General features: G+C 43.3%; 1 protein-coding gene and 1 long non-coding RNA gene across 13 annotated transcripts in view; one reads left to right on the top strand and one right to left on the bottom strand.

The window, feature by feature from the left end:
- Positions 1 to 2,417: 2,417 nt before the first annotated feature.
- LOC136792329 (uncharacterized) lies at positions 2,418 to 9,383 on the bottom strand. 2 transcript variants are annotated; one of them, XR_010835978.1, is made up of 4 exons: positions 9,077 to 9,383; positions 8,751 to 8,824; positions 8,030 to 8,504; positions 2,418 to 3,193 (listed from the first exon to the last, which is right to left on the bottom strand). It is a non-coding gene; the product is annotated as an uncharacterized lncRNA (long non-coding RNA). The 2 variants fall into 2 exon arrangements; XR_010835977.1 differs by lacking the exon at positions 9,077 to 9,383 and having other exon boundaries at positions 8,751 to 8,997.
- A 3,901-nt stretch (positions 9,384 to 13,284) lies between these two features.
- The window catches only part of NFYC (nuclear transcription factor Y subunit gamma), a 64,125-nt gene continuing 55,587 nt past the window's right edge, over positions 13,285 to 21,822 (top strand). Inside the window, exon 1 of one of the 11 annotated variants that reach the window (XM_059061148.2) lies at positions 13,285 to 13,653. The gene's annotated coding sequence lies outside the window, so the exon portion shown is untranslated. Of the gene's footprint in view, positions 13,693 to 21,822 lie in introns of all 11 variants that reach the window. The other 10 variants (XM_067010345.1, XM_059061100.2, XM_067010436.1 and 7 more) reach the window with 10 other exon arrangements.

Below are 21,822 nucleotides of genomic sequence, written 5' to 3'. Positions count from 1 at the left end.
AATTGTTGGCAAATACATGAAAATGGGACAACAATCAACCCTTCTGGAAAAGGTAGGAGGAAGGAGATAGCTAGATGATTTTTAAGGTTTCTCCTGGTAGAAGAACATGTGTAGGATTCCAAGTGTTGAGGTTGGTAGGACCCCAGAGACAAAGAGAAAAAATCCACGTGGCCTGAAAAACTTGACAGATGGTCCTTGGAGGCTGTCTGTTATTCTTTCATCTGACTTTCTTTTACTGAGCAGCTACTATGAGCCACATGCTCTGCTGGAGATGGAAGGGTCAGAAGATCCAACCCCTGTCCTCAGGGACTCCACAACCTGGCAGGCAAAGGACAATACCAAAATAGGAACCCAAGTGCCCTAAGGCAAGCCTGGGAGACCTAGGGATGCGTCCTGAAGGACGTGACATCCAAGACAAGAGCAGACGGTCAGTAGAAGAAAGCTGTGTGGGGAATCTGGGCACAGAGGATTGTTCATGTGGTTATTTTAAAGATTCTTATTCCTCTTGGATTTTCCACTTTGGACTCTACTCATGTGCCCTGAGAGTCCATTGCAGGTGCTGGGAACCAGACAATAGTACTTGCATCTCTTAGGCTGTGTTGAATTTGCCTTCCTCTCCTGGTTCCTCCTCCTCAAAACTCTTCCTGCCTCAACTCTACCCTCCCTGTCAGGGCTTGGATGAGGGTGGGGCAAGAGAGGCACCTAGGGCACAAATTTAGGGAGGCACTCACTCTCAGGGGCATGCAACAGCTCCTGGCCCTGCACCCTGCTCACACTGGTACTGTTGACACATGCAGCTCCTTCTGTTTACAGTGACCCTCCACCCACCCCTATCCTGCTCCAAGGCTCAGCTATCACCTCCTCCTGGATGGCTGCTGCTCTCCCCAGGCATCCCTGCCTCCTCCCTAGGCCAAGGTGGTCCTCTGTGCTCAAACAGCACAGTGAAGGCTGCACAGCACAGTGCTTGCTAGAGCAGGCTTTGGCATCAGAGCCCTGCTGTGCTGTTTATTATCTGTGAACTGCTCTCTGAGCCTGTTTTCACATGTGTCAAACGTGGTGCCAACTCTACAGGGGAGCTGTAAAGATTAAATGAGAAAAATGTATGTAAAGTGATCAGCAGTGATTGGTACAGGGTACTCAGTAAGTGGTAGCTATTAGGACTTTATTTATACTTCTAAAGCACTCATACACTTAAAGATGTAATCTAGTTATTTTCCTGCCTCTGTCTTCACTGTATCATAAGTTCCTTGGGGCAGGGAGGAGGAGGAGAGGAAGGAGGAGGAAGAAGACCTTCACGGATGACATTTAACAGGCTTGTCTGCTACATAACTCAAGAAAGAAATGACAAATCCTCTGGGGAACGTTCTGGGCAGGAAATCTGGAGCTTTGGGCTCCAGTCACGTGGTCCCAGGGATGGCACCGTGCCTGCCAGACTCACATCCACTTTGAAGAAAAGCTCCCCAGACCACAAACACAGTTGGGGCCGTGCTTTAGACTACTTGGCCCCTCCAGCTTCTAGACGTAGCAGATGGGGGCCAGCAAAGAGCCAAGGGTTGCCGTCTCATATGTTAGCTGGTGACCTTTAATTAACGGCCCAGCACAACAATCCGAGACAGGGCAATTAGAGGCTCTCTTGAACCAAGGAACAGAAAGAAATTGTCAGGCGGCAGAGGGAGGTGAAGTAGGGAGGTCAGGGACAAGCGCGCCTGAGCCAGTGAAGCCACATGCCAGTGAGCAAGCAGAGATAAGAAGGAGCAGGCACCAGGAGTGAGCAGCAGCCTGGCGGGGAGTGGCGGGGGGTGGGGGGGATCTGAGGAGCTGTGCAGCCGTGCAGCGCAGAGACGGGGAGGGTGTGAGAAGAGGGCGCATGGACAGAGCAGTGAGTCCTAGAGCTGCCTCGGTCCTGCTGGTGTTTCAACGTCAGTCCTTACATGGGAGTTGGAGGAGTTGGTTTCTGTTCCTTGCAGCCCGATGAGCCTGACAACTTGTTATCTTGGCAAGTCTTTGCCCCTCACTGGGCCTCGGTTGGACTAGACCATCTCTAAGGTCCTCCCCAGATCAATGTTCTCTTTGAACACGACACAGGATGGTTTTTAGACTGTGGTCAGTTGGGTTCAGTATTAGTTACAGCATGCCCATGACATCCTGGGTCCCCAGATAGCTTGGTGGCTGGTTAAAGAGCCTGGAGGAGGATCCAGCACACACCGGCTTTGAACATCAACCTCCTTCTTCCATTGCATCCTTTGCTGGATCACAAAGGAACTAAGGAACTAAGGAACCAGGCCTGGTGTTTCTCCAGCATCTTTTGGCTGTTGAACGCCCTACCTGCCCCCTGAACACTTTCCTGGACCCATGTCAGCGTTTCAGAGGATTCCAGTGCCAGGTCTGCTCCAAAGAAAGTGCCACTCCAGGAAGAATTTGAACAAAGAAAGTTTCCTTTTTTGGTGTTAAGATTTCTTGCCTTCCAGCTGTTTGGCTCTCAGCCTGTGCCCTGCCTTCATCCCTCTAAGCTAACAACTATGTTGATAATAACACTTTCTTGCTTTTGTATGGGGCTTTGTACTTTTCAGGACATTTTCATGCTTGCTGTCTTATTTGATACTCACAGAAACCCAGGGAGGATGGGCAAGAAGGAGGGGTAGATGGTAACACCTATCATTTTCCCCATCCCATCCATCCCCTTAAAACAATTTATTTTAAAAGAATTTAGAAAAATTATCCCTCTGCTCTTTTTCAAACAGATGGAAATGTTGAGATTGAGCTTGATTAAGTGATCTGCCCAAGATCACAAAGCAAGTTAACGGCTGAATGGATCTAGGTTTCCAATCATGGATCATACTTAAGTGGGACTGACTTAATACCATCGTGCAAGACGCTACTGGCCGTGGCAAGGGGCCTCTGAGAGAAGTGGTGTTTTTGGCATGGCTGCCCCTTTGAGGCCTCCAGGAGTTATCCACAATCTTACCTCTCCAGGCCCTCAAGAGACTTGACTACCCCCTCAGTGGCCTGGGTAGCAACAGGAGCTCACAGAAGTGAGCCAGGTTAGACATAAGATTCAGTAACAGTTCCTCTGGTATCAGCCAGGATAAATGTCATTAAAAGAGTCAGTTTTCTTGTTTTGATTGCAGAGCATTTGGGGGGAGGTAAGACAGGAAACCTTGAGAACCACAGGTCTATCCCTCCATCAGCTCCTCTGAAAAAGAAGACACAGAGGTCATAGTCCCTGCCTCTCCTCCCTCCCTAAACTCTACTCTGCAGCAAGGGCATCCTATCCCGGCTTGTCCATTTTGGGCCCCCTTGCCAACTGTGCTCCTTGCTGTATTCCCACCCCATCATTCCACAGCCCATCCCTTTCAGTCACAATGTGGAGTCAAGTTATCTTGGGAGGCAGGCAGTTAAGTTCTCCATCACACAGTTCTAATAGTTAGGGAAAGATGAGGAAGCAAAAGGAGTAGGAGGCTTTCTCTGTGTTTTCTCCAGGGTCTCCCCTGCTCCTGTCCCAATGCCTCAGCAGAGAGCTTAATGTTCTGCTCTGTGGCATCACCCAGCTCAACACCTGCAAACAGCACACCTGGGAAATTAATCATGGCAGTCAGCTAATGGCCAGGGCAGTACCGTGTCAGTCAGGGTGAAGACAAGAAAACAGAAAATGTGCTTGGAATTTCAAACAGAGGTAATTTATTTCAGAGAACTGGTTGGCTTGAGGAAGCAAAAGGGTAAGGTGAGGAAGACTAGAGATTAGTAGCTGCAGGAAGCTTCTACCACCCTAGACCTGGAGGATCAAATGGAAGGGTGTTTACTAGATCCAGAAGTGTACTTGCTGTTGATGCTACTGGAATATTGCTTTTGAAATGATGCTGCTGGCAGAACAGTTAGAGGTCACTGGAGCCTAGAGCTATCCCTCCAGTACCACTGACACTTCTGGAAACACTGAAGGTCTCTGAGCCCATAACCACCAGCTGCTGCCAGAGTCTCTAACGGATGCAGAGAGAAAATGGCTTTGCCTCTCTTCCAGCCATCCCATCTCCAGCCAGACAATTTCCCACCTGTACTTCCCATTGGCTGAATCTGACAGGAAGCCAGCTAGCAAGGGGAGTCTGGGAAGTGTACTTTTCAGGGCCTTTCAGGGCCTGGCACTCTTCAGTACAGAGCTTGGAAAGGCTAGATTAGAGCTCAGAGCAAACAGGCAAATGAGTTTCAATAACATTTGAAACTTACAACTAATTTTGGCACCTCAAAGGCCATGTGTATTGGACATTAGTTGATTACCTCATTTCTCCATTTCCCCCTTTGCAACAGCCCCTGATTTCCTTTCTAGGATCCATGTGTTTCCAGGAAGCTGACTCCATCAGGGAAGAGGAGGGGTGAGTTGGTCAATCTCACTGGCCAGAATGATTGATTCACAGTGGTGGTATGAACCCAGCCTGTCCAATCATAGTGAATCTCAGGATTTCCTTCTCAGGAGGAAAGAATAGCTCAAAGACTAGGAGACTAATGTTTAGGCACTTATGGAATGCACATGCTGTAGCCACTGCTTAGGAAGCTCTGGCATACTTCATCAGGCTCATGTCCCTTAGGGTGCCTACTATTGGTCACAAAGCAAGGCCAATTTACAAACATCATAGAAGATAAAGAAAGTTCTAGGAATCAGCCGCTCTTCTCATGGTCTCATCCTGGAACAGTGGCTTTAAAATATGTTTTACTGTACCCTCAATAAGAAATAAACTTTACAGTATACATGTAGCTGGATATATAACTGAAACAGAAGTTTCACAGTAGTTTTCACAGTATTTACCCTTGCTATGTGTAATTAGTTCAAATTTTCAATTCTATTCCATTTTTTAAAATAAAGCTGGTTGCAAACTTCTAAGTGATTTCATGGTCTGCTAATAAGCTAGGACCTGCAATTTGAAAAACACTGTCCTAGACTATGCCATCATCAATTGCTGCAAAATTTAACTTTTGATTTTAAGCTTGTTAACCTTTATGAACTTTCCTGCTTCTGTATCCATATTCTCTGTCTTCTTTTGCTCTGAAGAAAAGTCTCAGGGTCCCAGCTACTATCAGAGGTCAAACTCTACCCAATCTGTGCCAAGGACCCAAAAAACTTACCTCTGCAGATCTTTTCTTTCTTTTGCATTGTCAATTTCTGCCTGTCTACTGGAATACCTAGTTTACAAAATTGCTCTAGAGTTTTCCTTCTTAAAACTAAAACAAACCAACACATAAAAAGCTCCCCTTAACCCCATTTCAACTCCTATTTCCTTAAGTCAAAGGAGAGTATATATGGTTGAATGGGACAGGAAACAGAAGGGTGGCCTAGAGATGAACTCAGTATAAGGGGTGAGGACCTTGCCAAGAAGGCAAGAAGTGGGCATTCAAGGGAGAAGAAGGCATTATTATTTGTGTAAATGTATAGAAATCAGAAGTGAATTTCGACCCCAGAACTGCCTTCCTTAAACTCCTCTTTTGGCAATCCTCCTGCCTCCCAAATCTTTGCTGCTGGAGCCTAGACTCTGGAATCATGGAAACTCAGGTTCAACTCCAGCCGTGAGGTTTCTGAACTGGCTAACTTTGGATAAATTACATCTCTTCTTTAAGTTTCCTCATCTGTAAAATCAGTCTAATAAAATCTATCTCGTTGAGTGGGCTAAGGATTAAATGAGATCAACATAGGTTAGCTATTATTATCAAGGCTTTCCCCAATCATTATGCAAAAGCTTTCTCCCCCACTAATAATCATTACCCTTGTGACCACTCATTGAGCAATCCCTCTCTGCCAGGCAATATGCTGGGGACCTTACAAACAGGGTTTCCAAGTCAAGAAGGATACCCTGGCACCTTCTCACTGCAGAGTTTTCTCCTTCTGATAACTTAACATTTTTAGAGTGTCTACCATGCACCAGGCTTTCATTCATTCTACAGATGTTAATTTCATTCATTCATTCATTCTACAGATGTTAATTTAACACCTACTATGGTGTCTGGAACTTACTAGATGATGGGGATACCAAGAAGAACATGGCCCTGAACCCTGAAGGGCTCACAGTCTAGTCACACAGTAAGTGCTATATAATGAGGGTATTTTATGAGGTGTTCTTTTCTTCTAGCTTCCTGGTCTAGGCAACCCCATCTTTGGCTCCAGACCCCATGTTTGACTGTTTATGACTCTGTTTTTCTTGACCTTGGAGCCCTACCTTCAGGACATGCCTTTGGGTTTTTAGCTCCCCATGTGGCCATCAGGATTAAGAGAACATTTTTGTGTTCCCTGTCTCTCCGTGCCTGGGATCCCCCTCCAGAGGAAAGATACTTAACAGATGTCCAAAAGACAGGTAAATTGCTGGTCTGGCTCTTACCCCAACACACTTTGAACACTTCTCTGTCTTAATTCACTCAGTCTCCTAATTGCTAAATCCAACTTTTTGTCCCTTTGCAGAATCTTTTGCCCCTTTCTCTCTTTTTGGTATCCTATGTTGTTTACTGTTCTTTACGTCTTTTAATTCCACAGCTCAAGTAATCTGTTCAATTTATAAGAAGTAGAGTTGAGACTTGAACCTAGGTCGGGCTGACTCCAAAGCAGATGCAATAGCCAATATTCCATGCTGTCTTCCCAAGCAGATCAACAGTGTGGTCTGTACTGTCCAATATGTAGTCATTAACTACATATAGTTATTCAATTTTTTTTTTTTTTTTTTTTTTTTTTTTTTTTTTTTTTTTTTTGTGGTATGCGGGCCTCTCACTGCTGTGGCCTCTCCCGTTGTGGAGCACAGGCTCCGGACGCACAGGCCTGGCGGCCATGGCTCACGGGCTTAGTTGCTCCGCGGCATGTGGGATCTTCCCGGACCAGGGCACGAACCCGTGACCCCTGCATCGGCAGGCGGATTCTCAACCACTGCACCACCAGGGAAGCCCAGTTATTCAATTTTAAATTAAAATAAAATGAGAAAAAAAATTCAGTTGCTCAGTTGTATTAGCTGTCTTCAAGTGCTAAATAACCACATGTGGCTGGTGATTACTATATTTAACAGCACACATATAAAACATCTCCATTATTGCAGAAAGTTCTATTGGATAGTGTTGGTTTAGATAAAGTGGAGGATAGCATTGGGTTAGATAATGTTCTGTCCTCAGACCCCTTCTCTTTACCCTTTCCCCCTTTATTTATTCTCAGAGAGTGGGCAGCCATTGGTTGGTCCACCCAACTCTCTGCTCCCACTTTTCTACCCCTAAGCACTACCACACCTTCATTCACAGGCTTACAGTGGCTACAGCCATGTGTATACATGATCCTGTACCTCATAATGATGTTGATTGGTTCAGGGGCAAACTTCTGGCTAAAGTTAGTCCAAGGAATAGCTCTCTCTCCCAGGAATTTGAAATTGAGCCCAAAAATCTAGTCACCTGACTGATCTCTTTAATGTAGGTGACCTGGGATCTAGGGATGACCAGATTTTCTTTGATTTGGATTGGGAAACTGGTCTTTAGGGAGGTAAAGAAATGACAAAAACAGTTACACATATTGGAGAGAGTTGGATCTCAGAGCCCAAAGGATGTCTGGGCACTGTGTCCTTCTCTTTCTCTGAGCTCTGCCTTCCTCTGTGATGCCTTCATGCTCAGGCAGGCTCTGTCCATAAAGCAGAAAATGATAGCCACCCACAGACCTTTATGGCTCAAGACCTACAGAAGAAAAGTCCTGTCTCTCCTATATTTCACATCTTTAGGAAGGCCTCGCTTAGCTTAGTTTGGGTCATGTGCCCATCTGTTCAGAAACTGTGATCTGTCTAAGCAGGGTTCCTAGAAAACAAGCCTGAAAAAGGGGTTAAGTGCTAAAGCTTTATATGGGATGCACAATCCTAGGGCAGTGAGGATAAGGGGATGGGGAAGCAGGAAAAGATGGCAAGCAATGCAAGGAAATGTTTGCTGCTGTTTCTTTATGGTGAGCTGTGAAGAGACACATCTAGTCTCTGGACAGGTCTACCCACTTGGCCATGAAGAATGCCTACAGACGGGTTGTATAGAGAAACTATACCTTGAAACAGTCCATCAGAGGAAGGAAGGGAGAGTGGATTGTTCCCCCATTAATCATAGCTGGCCCCATGGGCAGTTAAATCTCCTGTACTTCTAGGTTGCTTCATTGACCCCTTCAGCAGCTGCTTAGGAAGCCAGATCTCATGTTCTGTGAGGTGGTGTGTCCTCAGGGTCTGGAAATTGCAGAAGCCGGCGAATCCATGTTTGCAACTAGCTGGCCTCAGGAAGTGGAACTGTGAGGCCTCACTCAGAGTTGGTCAGCCACGTCTGTGGTTGAGGTAGAACAAGCAGCTGATGGTCTGGGAGCCAAATGATACAGAGAGACTCTGAGGAGGCACCAGGCCAAGATGTGGGGATCCTTATGATTGGTCAGACTGGGCCATAGGCTTACCCTATGGCTGATGGGGTGTAGAGGAGACACTACGATCTCATCCTCCCTCCCCTCATGTCAGTTCAGATCCTCAGAAAACAGACACCTAGACAGGGTTAAATGCAATAAATTTATCATGGAAAACACCCATGAGGGAAAATGGGGGAAAGACCTAAAAGAGACTGGGAGAGGACCATCTGACAGTGAGACAGGTCTGACCCTACGTGAAGAAGAAAGAAGGCAAGAGTTCTAGGTGGAAGCACCTTAGACGGCCATGCAGCTCCAGGGAAAGGTTGTGAGGTCACTGAGGAGTCCTTGAGCCCAAGCTGTCTATCAGAATAGTGTCACTTACCCCAGGAAGAAGCCTGTCCAAAAATCTCTGCTGTGCTCAGTCATCGGCCAGGAGTAGCTTGTGGGAAGTGAGGCCTGGGGGTGAAGGGCAATGGATTTCAGAGCTCAGCAGCTGGGCTGCAAGTAGAGTGCCATTACCATGGAAAAGGGCAAGGGTGTTGAGCAGGCAGGACAACAAGTGTCCATCCTAGAGCTTACAATGTCCCACTCGCCATGCTCTGGAGAAGTCCAGAAGTCTTCATCTGGAGGCTACCATCCCCCCATGTGGGAAACCATCTGGAGGCTACCATCCCCCCATGTGGGAAACCTGGGGGTCATACTACACACCTTCATTTCTCTTGATCTCCACCCCTACAGCAGCTGATCAACAGTCCAGTCCTTCCAATCCTACATTGGCAATATCACCGCTGCGTTTGTATCTTCTTCCCTCCATTCTCACTGCTACATATGTGCTCAGGCTCTTGTTACATCTTGTCTGATACGTTGTGGAAGTCTCTAACTGGTCATTCTGCAACCCTATTCCATCCCGTTATCTCTGCAGACAGTCTTTAAACACAGTTTTGACCACGTCACTCCCCTCTGTAAAAACTTCTATCACTGGGAATGTAAAACAGTACAGCTGCTGTGGAAAACAGTACAGTGGCTCCTCAAAAAATTAAACATAAAATTACCATATGATCCAGCAATTTCATTTTGGGGTATGTATCCCAAAGAAATGAAAGCAGGAACTCAAACAGATATTTGTACACCAATGTTCATAGCAGCATTACTCACAATACTCAAAAGATGGAAACAACCCAAATGTCCATTGATGGATGAATGTATAATCAAAATGTGCTATATACGCACAATGGAATACTATACTCAGCCATAAATACAAATGAAAGTTTGGTACGTGCTATGACATGAATGAACCTTGAACACATTATGCTAAGTGAAATATGCCAGATACAAAAGGACAAATGCTGTATAATTCTACTTATATGATATACTTAGAATAGTCAAATTCAAACGGAGAAAGTAGAACAGTGGTTCCTAGGAGCTGGGGGAGGGGACGATGGGGAGTTATTGTTTAATGGCACAGCGTTTCAGTATGGGATGATGGAAATATTCTAGAGACAAATAGTGGTGATGGTTGCAAAACAATGTGAAAGTACTTAATGCCTATGAAATGTACTCTTAAAAGTGATTAAAATGGGACTTCCCTGGTGGCGCAGTAGTTGAGAGTCCGCCTGCCGATGCAGGAGACACGGGTTCGTGCCCCCGTCCGGGAAGATCCCACATGCCGCGGAGTGGCTAGGCCCGTGAGCCATGGCCGCTGAGCCTGCGCGTCCGGAGCCTGTGCTCCGCAACGGGAGAGGCTACAACAGAGAGAGGCCCGCGTACCGCAAAAAAAAAAAAAAAAAAAAAAAAAAATGATTAAAATGGTAAAACAAAAAAAACTTCCACCACTAACTCTCCTTAGCAGAAAATAAAACCCAAGAGTCTTAATCTGACCACAATGTATTTTTCCAGATTATTCTTCTTCCTTATCCTCTTATTCTATATTTCCTCCATCAATCCCCTGCTTCCTATATTTGCTCTAGTGGCCACCTACACATGGCATGCTCTTCCACTAATTCTACTGATTTTTTAAATGTCACATCCTCAAAAATCTTTCCTGAACTCTTCCCACTATTTCATACTAAATGGAAGAAATATCTCCCTTTTTGAACTCCCACAGCATGTGAATTATATCTTTCTTTAGCACTTACCGCTCTTCTTTGAGATCAAAGAAGGCACACAATGAGATAGAGGGGTGTAGCTTAAGGTAGTCCAGCTGGTTGTCTAGACAGGTCCCTCTACAGTTCTAAAACTTTAAGGAATTTACCATCATCCCAGAACTGATCCTCAGCCTTGCAAATTCAGAAGCCTGACTTTAATAGTAAGCACAGAATGGAACCATCTCCCAGGGGGCCTCTTGTATTCTCTAAGTTCACAAAAACTGATAGTTACATAAACCAGAATCGATTAATTTACAATGAAAAATGCAATTATCAAAAGAACTTGGATCCTCTAGGTGACAGATCGCTAAATTCTGTCCCTACAGGCAATACATTTGCTGCGTGAGCATAGAATCACACCAGGAAAGCACATGGATCTTAAGAAGCATTTCTTAGCTGAGGCAGCCTGAGATATTCTCACCCACTATACGGATGACATGGACAAGGAAATGTTAATGCCCAGGTCGGCCTGACTGAGACAGGGCTCAGAGGGACAATGCTAATGCTTGCCTCTGTGACTGCGTTGTTTTGAGTTGTCATGGCTGATTAAGCCCTTTGGTTCACAGAATCTCTCTCCAAATAGGACACAGAATGATTGGTTGACAAGATTGATTAGGCTTCTGTTTATTAAATTACAATCACATCTGCCTTGAGATTCCTTTCATACGAACTGGGTCAGAGTCTGGTTTATTTTTTGACCATGTTTGTAGCTAAGCTCTTGGCTTACCCCTACAGATAGCTAATTTCAGAACTGTATTTGCCAGTTTAGGCCAGCTAAGTTATGTTGTAGTAACAAACAACTAAAACAATCTTGGTGGCTTATAGCAAAGGTTTATTTCTTACTCACATTGCATGTCTTGTGCGTCAGCTGTGGCTCTGCACATCTTCATTCTGGGACCAAAGCTAGAAAAGCAGCTGTATTTGGAACATGATCCTCTCAGGGCTGAGGAAAAATATGGTGGGATCATGAGATGGCCCATACATTTCTGCTCAGAACTGGATCAAGCTATTTCTACTCACATTTCACTGACCAAAACAAAGCCTAGCTTGATGGCATTAGGGTAAGAAGTATAACCTCCTAGGGACAGGCCAGATGGGGAGGGTTTTAGAAAAGGAAGGGCAAAGAATATTGATAACCACAGTCTACAGCAAGGACTAATATTCAGCCTGTATATACTAGTGTGACTGATACCAGTTATAATACCAACTATTAAAATACTTAAATACTTTGGTACTAGCTGGTAAATAGCTGCTGTTCCAACTCTCCTGACAACTCCCCTCCCCTGGGACCTACTATTTAAAAACTAGCAACTGAAGGGTTAACACCTAGCACAGGGGGATATCTCTTGGACCCTTCCTGGAATTCACATCTGGTAGATCAGTGCTTGAGCAGTACCAGTTGTTAAATATGTTTACTATCACCATTAGCCAATTTCTTCTACTATGCACATTTTTATTAGTTTAATTCTGAGGGCAACCTGATTTCCATGCTCCCGGAGGGAAACTGACTGCAGCCCCTAAATACTGTCAATACTTAATTATGATAATGATAACTAGTAATACTAATCTGTGCTGCTTCCTGCACATTTTTCTTCTCTTTTACAAGCATAGTGTATGCAATAATTGCTCGATAAATATTTGTAGACTTACCTAGCTTTTTCCCATTAGCTAAGCTTATCTATCTCAACATACTATTTCCTGAGTCCGTTTTAAATTTTTTACGCCATTTCTCAGGTCTGAAAAATCATTATCACTAACTTCTTTATAACACTTTTGCAATTTACAAAGCACTCTCCCTTATACTATTTCATTCAATCTCCCAACACTCCCAGGAGGTAGGAATTAGATCATTTTACAGATGAAGAAATCGAGACTCAGTGAAGTCAGGTGTCTTAGAGTTAGGTTTTGTTCATTCATTCATCAAATATTCATTGAATTCATGAAGTGAGATTTATTAAAGTTGGAGTTGAAAACAATTTTCCTGAGTTCAAGTCAAGGGTTTATTCCACTATTCTCAACTACTTTATCACCAGGGTCATAAACTCAAAGGAAGGAAATAATAATAGTGTATTGATTTTATTGTTGAGGACCCCTGCAACACAAGTCTCAGAAAGGTTGCAAAGTCATTTGTAAAATTCAAGGTAACCACCAGCAGAAGTCTCATTTCTCTGTGCCTGCAACCTAAAGCAAACTGTCTCACTGTAGGTAATTCTACTCAATACACGTTTGATGCATTTATCTACAGGTGTGGGGGCTATTTAAACTGAGTTTCAACACTAGCTGCGGAGCCTTGATCAATTTAACCTTTTTTGTGCTTCAGTTTTATCACCAGTGAAATAAAAATAATGCTGATGCCTTCGACCAAGTAGTTGTGGAGATTAAAGCAGTAAAGTATGAAAAAGACATAATGTTCATTGCAGTTTAGTTTCCAATTGTTTTTGAAGAAGTTTTAAATTCTGCATTCAAGTGAGAAAAGCAATGTCCATGTCGATGTAAGGTTACAAGTGACCACTATTGGGAAGTGATGCTCTTTATTTTGGAGTATATCATTTTACAGTTTTGGTGTTATATCCCTTCTTTTACGGTACTGGTAGCTATCATTAAAGGCGCACTTAATTTGGCATTCCCATGTCGCCCTCCAGCCCTCAGCTCTGCTTCCTCCCAAACTAAAAAAAAAACTCACAAAAACTTTATTCCCCTAAAATTCAAAAGCGTGCGAACCACGGCAGAGATCCACAAAGACAGAACGCTCTACGCAGGTCATTACTAAACGCCTCCGGATCCTCCAAAGTGGGAGGGTCAGAAGGTTCTCGCCTCTCATTCCGCCTCACCAAGTCATCGCCCCTTCTCAATTCTCGCGAGACTTCAAGCAACTAAGCTTCTGCGCATTAAAGACACTGGGAGACGAAGCGCCGAGAGGGGAAGGGGAAGGGGGAGGGGGAGGTAAGGGGGAGGGGGAAGGGGAAAACGGTGCAAACGGCGTGGCCGCCATCTTGTTTGTACCCCCGCTTCGCGCGCGCTCCGTTCTCCCTGACGCACGCTTCCCCCTCCCCTCCGCCGTGCCCAGGTCTCTGCATTGCCCGACTCCGCAGGAGCGCGCGGGCGGCTCCTGCTCTTCCTTGGACTTCTAAGCAGAGGCGTGTGAGTGTGCGGGAGCATCCGCAGGAGGAAGGGGGAAAGGTGAGCGGCGGCGGCGGGGGGAGGGGCGGCGCTTCCCGCCTTCGGCGGAGACCTCACTTCCCTCGCGCGGCTGCTGCTGTAGTTCGGTGCGGCCTGCCCGCCGCCATGTTGTGTTCTCGCCGTGCCCGCCGCTGTCGCCGCCGCTGCGCTCGTGGGGTCCGTACGCCTTGTCGGCCCGGCCCGCGGGCTTTCTCCCATTGGCGGAAGGCGACGGCGGGGGGGCTCGCTCGTGATTGGTCGGTGGCAGGGAGGCCGAGGACCTGGCACGTTATTGGTCGCGCTGGCTCTGGCCTAGGGGGTGATGAAGGAATCGGAGGGTGTAGGGATGCGCGCGTCTGGGGCTCTCTGGCTGCAGGGTGATGACCCCCTACGGCGCAGGCGTGGGGTGGAGGTTGGGGGGCAAGCCTAGAGGCCTTAAAGGGGAAGAGTGGGAGATGGTCTGGCCAGTACTTCACAGGTAGCCTGTGCAGGCCGGGAGTGGGAGGCACTCCAAATTCCAGAGGTACCCTCCATGGAACGTGCATGGCCCGGGATAGGGGCGTGCAAGCGCCAAGGGTGCCAGGTTTGGAAACACTGAAACTCGAGTTACAGGTTGAGAGGATCTTCGAGATCCAGGGGTGCTAGGCTTGAAGTGTAACACAGAGAATGACCCTGATGTCCACGGGTGCCAGGTCTGAGGGCATGGTATAGGAAGAGAGGGCATCAGGGCCCTAGAGACATACCCAACGAACAATAGGATCAGATCAGGAATTTTGGTAGGGAGTCCCAGTTTTGAAACACTGAGGTTTTGGTGGAGCCCTGGAGTCCGTAGTTACCAGACCTGGGCAGGGGTGTGAGGAGCAAATAAACAGACCCAGACCGAGAGAGGGTTTCTACTGGGTGTGCATGGTCTTAATAACTGAATGCCCAGCCTAGGAGGCACAGCATTAAGTAGTGACAGATCTATAGGAGTGAAAAAGTAGAAGCATTTTTGGAATTTTACGATTTGGGGATTATTAAGAGAGTAGTTATAGATTATCGGGTCTCAGGCCCATGCTGCTAGTTTTGAGATGTTCTACATGAAGTTTTACTGTTCTAGGAAAGATACAGTTCAGGGCTGAGTTTCCAAGTTTCCAAAGCTGCCCTTTTTAGCAAATATCAGATACTTGGCAATTATTTGTTTGAAAGGATATTGTTAGGTTCCTCTTTAGTGGAAGAGCGCTTGACAGAGATCCTGGATCTTGGCTCATTTATTTCCTTTTATATATGACTAAAAAATACACCCACCTTCATACACACTACTTTTCTTTGTTTTAAATAAGCAGCCGGGAACAAAAATAAGCTCATGCATAACTTCTTGCATCTTAAGTTAGAGGACTTGTCAACTCTCTGTGGTTCATATTTCAAAAAGCTGTTGTTCTAATTGAGAGTTGTTAGAGTCAGCTTGTTGCGGGTACCTCACTTTTTTTTCCATTGAATTGTGGTAACTTGGATTGATCTACATTTGGTCCTCCCAAGGTTTGGGGATCATGGAAACACATTTGTTAAACCTCTGTGTTTTCCTAATTTGTTTTTCCTTGTCTGTTTTAGGTGGTTCTTTCAGCTTTAGATAGATGTTACACTTCAGTTTTTATACCATTTTCAAGAAACTCCTGTGATTTTCACATTTCTCAGTTTTATGTGAATGCAACTGAATTTTCAAGAGAAAAGGGGAAAGTGGTAGAGGAAGGGAATTGACATTTTGGAGCACATTTAACACATTTCCTGTTAGGTAGGCATTATCATCCCCAAGTTGCAGACGAGAAAATTGAAGATCAGAGAGGTTAAGTAGCTTGTCCAGTGTCACTCAGTGGTTGAGCTGGGATTCAAATCCAAGTTGCCTGATGTCAAAGCTTGTAGTTTTATCTACTATGTCATGCTATCAACATAAACCTGACTTGTCAAACTTCCAGGTAGTTTTATATTTCACAATGGATCATCTTTCTTTGACTTCTGGGTGTTAGGAGTATATTGAGTGGGGAATTTGAGTAAGAATTTGTATTTATTTGAATAATTACAAAAAGAATTTTTGTACTGTTCAAACCACAGAATGGTAACAATATAGATTATAATTATTTCAACTAGGTATTTAAATTGTATCCCTTGGTTTCTATTGTGAAGGGAGGGATTTACAAAGTCAACTGCTGGAGTTTTTCTGAACCCAGGTAGATAATGGGGAAAATATGTACAGAAAGCTTAAGAATCGGCATCCTTTAAAACCAGGCTTCAGAATGTTGCTGACATAGTCTTTCTATATATGGAAATGATTAATGCCAAGCAGTGAGGAACTACCAAGTGCATAGTGTAAAGAGCTCACTGGGGAGCCTTTTCAAACATCACCAGTTCTTTAGGATGTTTGTCCCCACATACTGGGACTTATCTAAAAACCTAGTACCTTCTTCAAACTGTGGGGTGATCCTAGGGTATGCTTATCCTCAATGATGTGTAAAATTAAAACTGGTTACAACGAAATATTTGCAATTCCAGTTTTGCATGGAAACCTGTAAATAATTCAGGTTTCAAGGGGAGACCAGTGAATTGGAAGTCTTAACTCCTTTGTGTCTTGATATGATTAGGTGAGGGTCTCCTCCCTCATGTTTGCAATTACATTGCAGTGTGGAAGACAGAGTGAAAAGTATGAGGGAAAACAGGGCTTGCCGTACATTTTGTACATTGGTCATCTCAGCTTCATTTGGCTTAGTTATTAAGTTAATCAAATATGAAGACTTACGGCATCCATAACTTAGTTTCTTTCTTAGCAAATCTGGTCGAGGTTATAAAAACAAGTGTATACATATAAATGTCTTTTTTATTCAGCAAGCATTTCTTGGCGGTAGTTCTTCAGCACCAGTGACACTTTCATTCTGCATTAGCCCATGTACATTCTACATTAACCCAGGGTCAGTTGCTGGGCCTTGTTATTGATATAATTTGGAACTGACCCGCCTAGAAATCTTGAACTCCCAGGAGGTCTGAGCAGATCTGAGTTTATACTAAAACTTTGTGAACATCAGCTTTGTCTTCTAAGCAGAAATCATACTAATGTTTTGTACTTTACAGACTGTGTCTACGTCATCTTATTTAATCCTTATAACAAATAATGGTTACTTCATTTGCTTACACATTTTCCATTTGGGCAAAACTGATTCATGGCACTAGAAAAGAGTCAAGATTCCTTATTTCCACTTACAGAGAAGGCAGAGTGAAATGTGGGGCCATGGTAGGTGTCTTTTTGAGGCAGTTTTGAAATTCCCCTCTCTAACTTCTTAGTTCAGAGGTACTGAGCCATTAAAGATATATGAATAAAATTCAGGAATGTCATAGTTACTGCCTTTTATTGAGTGCTTACGTTGAACCAGCAAGAGTATAAATATATATATTATCCTCAAACAATATGAGATAGATACTATTACCACCCTCATTTTTACACATGAGGAAACTGAGTTGAGTAATTTGCTCAAGGTCACATAGTCAGTCAGTGGCAGAGCCCAGATTCAAACATAAGTCTGTAACTCTTAATTCTTACACAATTTGTGAAGCCCTTACTTTTTTTTTTTTGCGGTATGCGGGCCTCTCACTGTTGTGGCCTCTCCCATCGCGGAACACAGGCTCCGGACGCGCAGGCTCAGCGGCCATGGCTCACGGGCCCAGCCGCTCAGCGGCATGTGGGATCTTCCCGGACCGGGGCACGAACCCTTGTCCCCTGCATCGGCAGGCAGACTCTCAACCACTGCGCCACCAGGGAAGCCCAAGCCCTTACTCTTAAACAGTGATTTCTCTTTTTCTAAAAAAAAAAAAAAAAAAAAAAAAAATTATTTATTTATTTGGCTGCATTGGGTCTTAGTTGCAGCACACGGGATATTCATTGGGGCATACAGCATCTTTCGTTGCGGTGCAAGGGCTTTCTAGTTGTGGGCTCTAGAGCCTGTGGGCTTAGCTGCCCCGCAGCATGCGGGATCTTAGTTCCCTGACTAGGGATCAAACCTGCATCCCTAGAAGAAGGCGGATTCTTAACCACTGGACCACCAGGGAAGTCCCTTAAAGAGTGTTCTCTTGACACCATAGAATATGATGAGAAAAAGAAAAACTCTTACATCTTAGCTCGGGAAGTGACCTTTGGCTCTTTCAGGCACACCCTTTGTACTGAGGCCTTAAGAGTGTGATGACCTTGTCAAGGTCATTTCTATGCAAGGGCAGAACCAAGTGTATGCCAGATTACTGGATTCCCAGGCTAGTGCTTATGTCCATTTCCTCTCCTGTTGGAAGCATTGACTTGATGGCAGAGATGACTCTAAGGCACCTTTTGTATTTTGACAAGTTTGCCTCATTCACAGGAGGGAGAATAGCAGAGGACGTTATTAAGGTCACAAATGACCTCCTTGAGGTTCATCCCAGCCTCAGGCATACAACCTAAGAAGAACATTCCTTAGCCAGCAAGTTGTTCTTTTCCATTCTATTTCTTGTGCTCACAGCAAACTGATTGTGAGTTATCTGATGTCTTACAGTCTCTCTTTTCATTTTGTTTATTCAGTTTTGCATGCATGCACTGTGACTAGTTAGGAAGGCTACAAGGTCATTTTAGTATTTTCCCACAGAGGCTCAAAGCACCTAACATAATATTAGTAGATTAATTGTAGGAGGAAATGGATTTGAAATACTTTGGCCAAAAAGTGCCTTTGGGAGGGGCCAGTGTAGTTGCTGACCTTGGAGTCAGACCTGGGAAAGAATTCTGTCTCTGTAAGGTGTTTACCCTCCGTGGGGGGCCGGGGGGTCAGATTCTTAACCTGTCTGAGCCTTAGTTTCTTCCTTTGTAAAGTAATGGCTAATAATACCTATCTTACAGAGTACTTACTGAAAAATGAATACCGTAGCATATGGTAGGTGCCTGTCACTGAAGGGACCTCAATAAGTGAGAGAACACATCACTTTCTTTTGAGAATAGCATAAAACCTGCGTGACAGCCAATTAGAGCTTCCTTGATGAGGAGGCTTTGTAATTATCTGCTCTGTTATGTACAATAAGATTTCTACATGTCCGTGGGGGCGGGGAGCCACTTGACATGAAAGAAATAGTCTAATTTAGTTGTGCTGTTGTGGTTTAGGAGCTGATTTCTAGTGGACCGCTGTAAGGTCAGTATTACTTATGAATCCACAAAGTTGTAGGATCATTTGTTTCAGGGTTAGGTTGTTTAATGATGCCCTCTGTTAATTCCCAGGTTCTGAGTGGTAGTGATTCTGATGAGAAGAAAAAGTCTTCATATTTGCCAAAGAGCAATGCTTATTGAAATCAGAACAACCAGTTTTATCATTTTGTCTGGGAAGGGACTTGCATTATAGTCATTAGAAATTTTTTCTAGTTGTAGAAATAGTTGAAGTAGGACTGTCAGTTTGATTTGTAGTCACCTGGATAACATTTTCTTTGAGGTAAGCAGAAAGACAACATTGTGGAATGGTTCAGGAAAAAAATCTCCCTGCCTGCAGAAATTTTTGCCAGGTTGCAAAATTTGCTGCATCCTTCCCACACCTCTCCGTGTTTTAGCAGTGATGTACCTGATAGCAGTGAGGTAACCTCTTTACTCATTTTCAGCATGGGAGTTGTATTTTCCATTTTGGTTTAAGTTCTTACTTGTCTGCAGATAGCGTTTAAATCCGTTGTACTTTCTTTTATACAGTGAGAGCTTTCTGATGGATAAACTTAAGGTACAGTTTTTAGAGAGAGGGACTAGTCTAACCTTTGCATTTGAATGTTTCCAGTAGATAGGTTTAAATTAAGGGTTCAAATCTTCATGTTCAAGGTATATAAGGTGTCCTATTTAAATGAACACCCTCATTTAAAATCAACAGTATATTGTTATAAATCAGATTCAAGAATTATTCTTAAACGCATTCATGAATATGAGCTAAAATAGTGATCTTGATCAGTGCTTCAGTAAATGCTTCAGTGACTCATAGGAAATGATATTGGAGCATAGAATATTTTATATCTTATCATTGGCTTAAATTTGTTAGAGTTACTGAAGGTTTTCAAAATCCCCTAATTACCGTTAACCCTGTCCTCAGGAGCTACAAATTTTCCATTATCTATATGAAGTGAGATTCTTTGTTCAGTGTTAAGAAAACATATCCCCTCACCAGTGGCATGATCTGTCCATTTAAAAGAGAAAAAAAAAGTACATGCAATCTCTACAGTTGAACATTTTTGTCATTTTTAACTGTCTCAAAAACTGTTATTGTACCTTGAAGGTAAGTAGCTTAGAATTTGCTCATTATCAAATGACAAAGTTGGGGCCTTTTTAAGGAGGAAAGCATACTCGGTTGGCAGTTATTTGAGAGGCAGAGGATTGCTATTTATGGTGATATTTAATGTCATTTTCATTAAAAAGGGAAATGCCATAATGTGTGTAAAACTCCAACCATTTTTGAAGAATAAACTGACCATTCTGACCAGAATAGACTTGCCTGTGGTCTTCCTTTCATTCCACTAAAATTTGTAAGTGGCTTAGAGCAGCATTTCCCAAGCTGTTCCATTGAACATTAGTTCTTATACAATGCTAATAAGTGTCCTGTGGGGATGAAAAAAGGATCCTTGACAAAGTAATGGGCAACGTGAAATACATTTCTTTTCTGCAGAGTTAGTATTGAGAACGTTTGTGCTCATATACCTTAACAACCCTTCAAGAGAAAGGATACATTATGCAGTGTTTCTCGAACTTATTTGGCCATGGAACCCTGTTTGTGAGAACATCTAATAAGCATTTCATGTTATGACTGGTGTGGAGTGGGGCCCAGTTGAGCAATTCTGGTGTAGAGAGTTTATGAATAAAAAAATGAATCCTTTTGTATAGGATTCATAGTTTGGCCAGTAGTGGGAAGGGACTTTTCTGGGAACATATAAGATATGTTTCCAAACTAACGTAGCCTCTTAGGGATGAATGTGATTTCAAAGGCCATCTAGTCCCATTGCCAATAACAGTAATAATAGTAGCAGCCTCCATCTTTTGGAGCGTTTGCTGTTCATCAGCCACTGTGTTGCCCTTCTACATGCATTATTAACTACTGGTCTCTCTAGAGTAGTTTACCATCCATTGATCTTCATTTATGCTTTCGAGAATATAATTTATGTTTAAAAAACAAATAATTCAGAATTTATAATCCACTTATGGTCTCATATATTAGTTTACTTTATTCTTTTATTTATTAGCAGCCTTTTACTGAGCACCAGCACCATGTTCCTTATTCTAACGATGTTATCATTGCTCAAAATGTTTCTGGGACTTCTTTGGGGATTATCTTCAGAACATCTATCAGATACTTTCAGATATGTGTCGACATACCTTTTTTTAAACCTTGAAGGTGATTTTGATTTGCTAAATAGCTAATAGTTGTTCAGACCAAGTTAGGTGAAAGATGCGGGTCAGAAGTTACAATCTGGCAGCCCTCAGTTTTCTTTGATCTGCTTATACGTTTTTAAAAAAATTGAAACAAAATTGAAAATGGAAAGATTTAACATTAAAACAATCTGTTTCCCTTTTTCTTTTTTTTTTTTAAACCAGACAAAATGATACTATTTATGAAGCCATTGCAAGGGTTCTGGAAGACATAATGAGGGTAGTGGCACAAGGAATGGGCATAATGGATGTTCTCTGTGATGCTATTTACAATATTTAAAAATTGAAGACATTGAAATTATTCAGTAATATGGAACTGATTAAAAAATTATATCAATTCAGTGGAATATCATTTAATTATTATAAATGATACAGGTCTATATTTGATAGGGAAAATTATTCACATTATTTAAGTGAGACAAGATTACAAAACAGTTTGTATGGTATTTTTGTATGGTATTATCTAATATTGGGGGGACTAACTCAACCTCACATCTCATTTACATGAGAAAAACTTCTAAAAGTGTATAACCCAAAATACTAATGCTGCTTGATTCTGGCTGCTTGGATTAAAGGTGTTCTTAAAAAAATACCCCAATCCCACTAACTTATAACAACATAAGTGCAAAACAAACTGCTATATACAACCATCTCATCAGGTTAGTATATAATAAGGCACACAACAAATTTAATAGTCAAATGAATATGGCTTCGTTTTCCCATCT

Source organism: Kogia breviceps, chromosome 1, assembly GCF_026419965.1.
Source record: "Kogia breviceps isolate mKogBre1 chromosome 1, mKogBre1 haplotype 1, whole genome shotgun sequence".
In the NCBI taxonomy this organism is placed as follows: Eukaryota; Metazoa; Chordata; class Mammalia; order Artiodactyla; family Physeteridae; genus Kogia; species Kogia breviceps.
Note: the sequence above shows the minus strand (reverse complement) of the source record. Positions and strands in the feature narration are given on the sequence as shown.